The following is a 5,670-nucleotide window of genomic DNA, read 5'->3' on the forward strand; positions in this document are numbered from 1 at the left end:
GTGACCAGAGAGCTGAACTGGGGGGGGGGGGTGTTCAGGTTAGCTGCTGCTGCTGCAGCTCCTAATCATTGCTACAATCAGAATAGCCAGCCAGGCCCTAGGCCTTGGGACAGCGGTCAGCCTGGCAGGACAGCCAGGACAAACCAGTGTTAAAAAGTGCCGTGAGCTCTCTGAGGAAACAGGACAACTACCCCCCGTATCTTGACCACGGAAGGCCCCCCAGGGAGAGGCTTGTGAGGTGAGGGGATGAATGTCAAGGAGCCAGTGGTGCACCTGGCAGGGGGCGGGGCGTCGCGGCAGTGCGCAGGGGGCGGGGCGTCGCGGCAGTGTGCAGAGGGCGGGGCGTCGCGGCAGTGCGCACACCTTACGCAAGGGCGCTTTGCTAGATGAGAAGCTGGAACCTGAAACACAGACAGCAAGGCCGCGTGGCTGCCGCTTGGCGCGCGTGTGGACCGGGTGAGGCGGGCGGGACAGAGGGAGGGAGCTCGGGCACGCCTGGTTCCTGTTCGCGGGGCAAAGGATCGACTCTGTCTGGTTGGCTGTTTAAAGGCTCGCCCTGGCTGCTGCGTGGAGGGCAGGGAAGAGCAGGGAGGCCACCGAGGAGGCCGTGGTCGCCACCAGCGGTGACGGCTCAGGGCCGAGGCAGGGAAAGGCGGAAGGGGTCGAACTCGCACTGCTCGGTTCCCCAGCCGCGCTCCCACCCCCGCACGGCCCGCGTGCGCAGCCGCTGCAGCTCCAGGGCTGCTTCCCCAGGATCCAGCCCCTGCTCCCGTCAGAGGACACTGAGGGTGCGACCCCGGGACACACTGAAGGTCCAAGCACTTGTAAGGGGTGAGACGGCCTCTCGTGAGCCGCCCACATCACACCACGCGACTCAGGAGCGCATGACCTCTCCCAGGTCGGACGTCAGCACTGGCCTCGGGCCGCAGCGCTGACAGCTCAGCCCCCACAGCACGCCCTGCGCTCGGGACACCAGCCGAACCCCAGAGCGCCCGGGCCCCCTGTGCGTCCGACCAGTCGGCTAGAAATCGGGGTCTCCCACGAGGCCCCACTTGACGGAACAGCTCTCAGGACTCGGGGAAGTGCTGCACTCGCGACCACAGTGCTGCTGGCCAGGACGGGACCGCCAGGAGCCCAGGAGGCCGTGCGAGGGTGGGCCCGCCGTGCTCCCGTGCTGGGGCCTCTGTGCCGCCTCCCTGGGGATCGGAGGAGCCCCCTCCGGCACAGCCGCGGGTCCACCGGCCACGGACCTCAGTCTTGGGGCCAGTTTCTGTGGGGCTTCTGGTCAGGACTGAGCGGCTCCTTGGCCATCTGGCGGAACTCCATCCCCAGCCCTGCCTCTCCCTGGGGGCCGGGCACCACGTGGGCCCGGGCCCCAGCATCTCCCAGCCCGAGTTAGCTCATCGGCATCAACTCGGCTGTGCTCTGAGGCCCCCGTGAATGAGCCGGACACTCCTCTCGCTCTGGAATGCCAAGGACAGCGTTTCACCCCAGAACGCAGGCGCAAAGGCCAGCCCGGTCCTCTGCTGTCTCCCATGGAGGCTGCAGGTGGACCGAGCCGGCCATCGAAGGAGAGGGCGAATCAGCCATTCCGGAGCAGCTTCTCGGGGCCCAGGGCGCTGCGAGGGTGTCGGCTGCAGGAGTTGACAGCAATTGAACAGGAAGAGGATTTGGAGAACCTTCTGGAAGGAGGTCGGTGCAAATTTCAAGGAAACTCCCCAAGCTGACCTCTGTGGCACCAAGGGCCAGTCATGCCGCGGCAAGTTCCAGCCTCGGGCATCCATGGCAACCCCAGGCCTCACCCTGCCCGGCCTCGCGCTTTAGGATTTAAACGGGCGGCTGACAGGCACCACGACGCAGGCGTCACATCGCTCATATTCCAGGCCGTTGCTTCCCGGCCCCTGGAGGAGGTGGCTTCCGCAGATGACCCAGGGACGCTGAACGCCTTAGCTCCTCCTCCTGGCAAGAGCCCTGCTGCTCCCACCGCCCAGCAGAAGGCCTGGTCTGCGCAGTCAAGGGGCTCCCTGCGTCGCCCCGCCCCTCTTCCCCTCCCTCCCCCTGCAGGTGCACTCCTGCCCCTCCCCCGGGCCTTTGAGAGTCACCCCAGCTTTTCTCAAAGGAGCCAGCTCCAAGAAGCCGGCAGCCGGCAAAGCAGCGATGTTGGCCAGAAAACACACAGAAATGAGGGCATGCTCCAGGCGACCAGTGCATTCCAGAAATAGCCCCTCCCCCAGTCACTGCCACCACTTCACAATGAGTTTCCAACTGAAAAAGACGTGGACTACAGAGAGTGGGGCGGAGCTCCCAGATGCCAGGGTCAGCAAATTCCAAGGCGTCTGCTCAGCACTTCCAGCCTCGTCCAGGAGAGCCCAGCTCTCTGCTCCCCTCTGCGGGCTCGAGGGTGTCGAAGGTGACCATCGCAACCCGAGGCTGATGGTGGCCCCCTCCCCCCCGCCCCCAGGCACCTGTTAACTAAACGAAATTAACCCATCTGAGTTCCTTTTTGCTTTGCTGCTTTTCCTGGTGGCCTGCCCTCCATGAGCTCCTTCAGAATAAGGTTTCTATTAGGGAAAATGACTTCCAGGCGTGTGACGGCCCTCCTGCCCCAGGTGTCAGGGTTTTAATTAACCGCATCACCGAACGGCTGTCCTGGCAGAAGGTGTGATGGATGCAGAGCTGCGGAGCCCCGACGAGGAGCAGCCAAGCGGCTTCTGTTTGCCTTCATCCCGCAGGCACGAAGCTGCGGCTCCAGGCACAGGGACTACAAAATGAGCTTTGGCGCACTTGCTGGCAGCAGCATCCAGGGCTGGAGCTGGCAAAGCCCTGCAGGCACGCCCGCTGGGTGCAGCAGGGGGCAGGTGGGAGGCCGCCACGCTGCATCCCGGCCACCTCGTTTCGTGCGGGAAAGCTGCGCCTGGCTCCCGGACAGGACAGGCGGCACAGACCTGCCCGGCCTCACGGGTGTCTGGCTTCAGTGCCAGCCTTGGGACAGTCAATCAGCTGAGGTGCTAACTAATTACAAGTTTTGCTCCCCAGTGACTGGCTCCCCCGGAGAGGCTGAGCTGTGGGTTCCGGGGTGGCGGCCAGCCAAAGACCTCCGGGGAGGCGTGGCCTGGAGACAGGGGTGGCGGCCAGCCAAAGACCTCTGGGGAGGCGTGGCCTGGAGACAGGATGCCCACCACCTCCTCCCTGGGGCAGGGCCTCCGGCGCATCTATTCTTTTTCTTGTGCATGGTGCGAGGAGGCAGAGGCTCACTCCATCCGTTCCCTTCCCAACTCGTAGTCCATCTGACGTCACCCAGTCCTAGGGACATGTCCCTTCCCCCAGAAGCTTAAGTCAAGGGAAATGCGCACGCCCTCATTATCCAGGTCTCAGGAGTTTCCTGCAGTGCTGGGGGACAGGAGACAGTGACAATATGTTCTCAGGCCATAAAAAGCCAAGACAGCTCCCAAATATCACCAACGCTCCCGTGACTATCCCCACACGATGCAGGAAGGGATCTTGCAGACTGGAAGCGCTGAGGACGTCTGCTCGAGTGAGCACGCAGGGTGAACCCAGACGGCACTGTTGATGTGCAGTTACGTGAGTCAGCTGCCCGAGTGGAATCCGATCGAAGTGCGGGGTTTTCTCCTACACCACAAGGGCCATGTACGAAACGCGTTTGCACACGTGGAGAAGCAGGGTAAAGATAGGAGGCAGGTCAGGTCCAGGATCCGAGTGTCCCCTGCCCCCTGGCCCAGCAGGAGCGACCACAGGTGCCCAACAAAGGCTGAGCCCCAAGGGAAGGCAGTGAGGCAGGGCTCATGGGAACGCGCAGGTGGCGAGGCCCCGACAGGAGGAGTCGGGATGGCACCACGCTGCCCCGCCTCTCACCAAGACTAGACACTCCGTGGCCTCCCCTGGCAGCTCCAGGCGCAGCCGTTCCAGGGACTTCTCATTCCATGAGTGGACATGGGCAGGACCTGACGAGTCATTAAAAAGGATGTTCAATTCATGGAAGCTTGGGTGGCAAGGCGATCCGTCCCTGGTCTCCTGTCCCAAAAGTTAATTGGCCAATAACTCTGTGTGACAGGGACAAACGCACACGGCCGCGGTTCCAGCTGTCCTCCCCCACACGCTAAGGAGAAGGTGACCCTTCCTATTCAGCCCGTCCACCCCAAGCTCCCCTGGAGGGAAGAAAGCAAGACCAGACCCATGAGGCTGGCTTGGCCAGAGACTTCCGGAAAGGGAAGGATCCTGGAAAACTGGGATGCGAGAGACCAGGAGGGGAGAAACCACACAGAGCGAGTTCTCCAGGAAATTCCGTTCCAATGAGCTCGAGTGCTGTTTGCTGGCTGCACTGGGCTGCTCTTAAAGGGACGCTGATTTAAGACAGGGGCACATCCAGGTTATACCGGAAAGTTCATCTGCTGTTGCCCAAGTTTGCTTTTAGGGCCACAATATTTACTTTTGAGGGGTGCTGCAGGTGCACCAGAAGTCTAGCGTTCAGAAGCGGGCCACAGACCCCAGGAGGTGGGCGCCACCTCGTGCCACACTCAGCTGTCCTACCCAGTACACCTGCTTCCCCAAGGCCGCCCTCACTCACGAGCCCTTGCTTTTCGCTGGTGTTGTGAGTTCTCAGTCGGTCGTGACCGTGGTTCACCTGTGTCTTCTCACAGCCACTGAGAAACCGGGCCCCAAGGGTGAGGGCGCCGGGTGGCAGCCAGGACTGCTCCTCACTGTTCCTGCCACTCACCAAGTCCTGCGCTGCACTGGTAATGCCTTTAGTCGTCTCCTACCACCACCGCTCCACATCCTGCCTCTGCAAAGCTCGGGCACGCTGGCAAAGCCCACACGCCTGGATTCTCCACCGGGCTGTGTGCGACGACCTCACCTGTGAGCCCACACAGGCCTCCCAACCCCTCCAAACCTCAGTTCCTTCCTCATCAGACGGAGATGGTCGTGAGGAGTAAACAAGACAACCCCAGGGCCTGCCTGCGCTCACCGCAGTGCGTGGGAGCCCCACCTCTGCTCTGCGCGCTAGCCAGCCCCGGGAGACGCTGGCCCACGCTGGGCAAATGGAGGGACCAGGAGGTCACGCCTGGAAGCTGCCCTCAGCCACCACAGCACAGGACAGGTGCGTCTACCCTGACCTCCCCACCCCGAGGCCACTGCCTGTGTGAACCACTTGGCAAAATGTGCATTTACCCACCCTGAGAAAGAAAAGCAGGGCATCTGGTGTTACAGGCCAAGCACTCAGCAAGCTGGGTTTGTGTGGTGCACGGAGAGAGATGCCTGCATGCTTGCATGCATGTAGCATGTGTATGTGCCCCTACACGCAGGCAGATACATGCATGGGCACGTATGCATGGCCTCCGCGGGGAGCCTCTGGCCACTTCCCTCGCACGGTCAGGTCTGGTCTCCTCTGGATGTCAGGTGGCACCTGGTGGGGAGGTGGGAGCCGAGCCCTGCCCCCAGCCGCTCGGCGCCAGAACAGGGCGGCTGGAAGCAAGCGTAATCCCCTCCCACTTAGCAGCCTAATAGGGATTTGAACCTGAGCCTGTGAGGAGTCGTCAGTTAACTGTTTGCTCAGATGTGAAGAGCACGTCTCCGCTCTCAGGCAGCCCGTGGGAGGGGCCGTGACAAGCCCCACACAGAGGAGGGGGCTCCGGCTCAGCTCCGTCTGCCTGG

Source organism: Oryctolagus cuniculus, chromosome 11 (genome assembly GCF_051225735.1).
Source record: "Oryctolagus cuniculus isolate XC-2025 breed Fujian yellow rabbit chromosome 11, ASM5122573v1, whole genome shotgun sequence".
Taxonomy (NCBI): Eukaryota; Metazoa; Chordata; class Mammalia; order Lagomorpha; family Leporidae; genus Oryctolagus; species Oryctolagus cuniculus.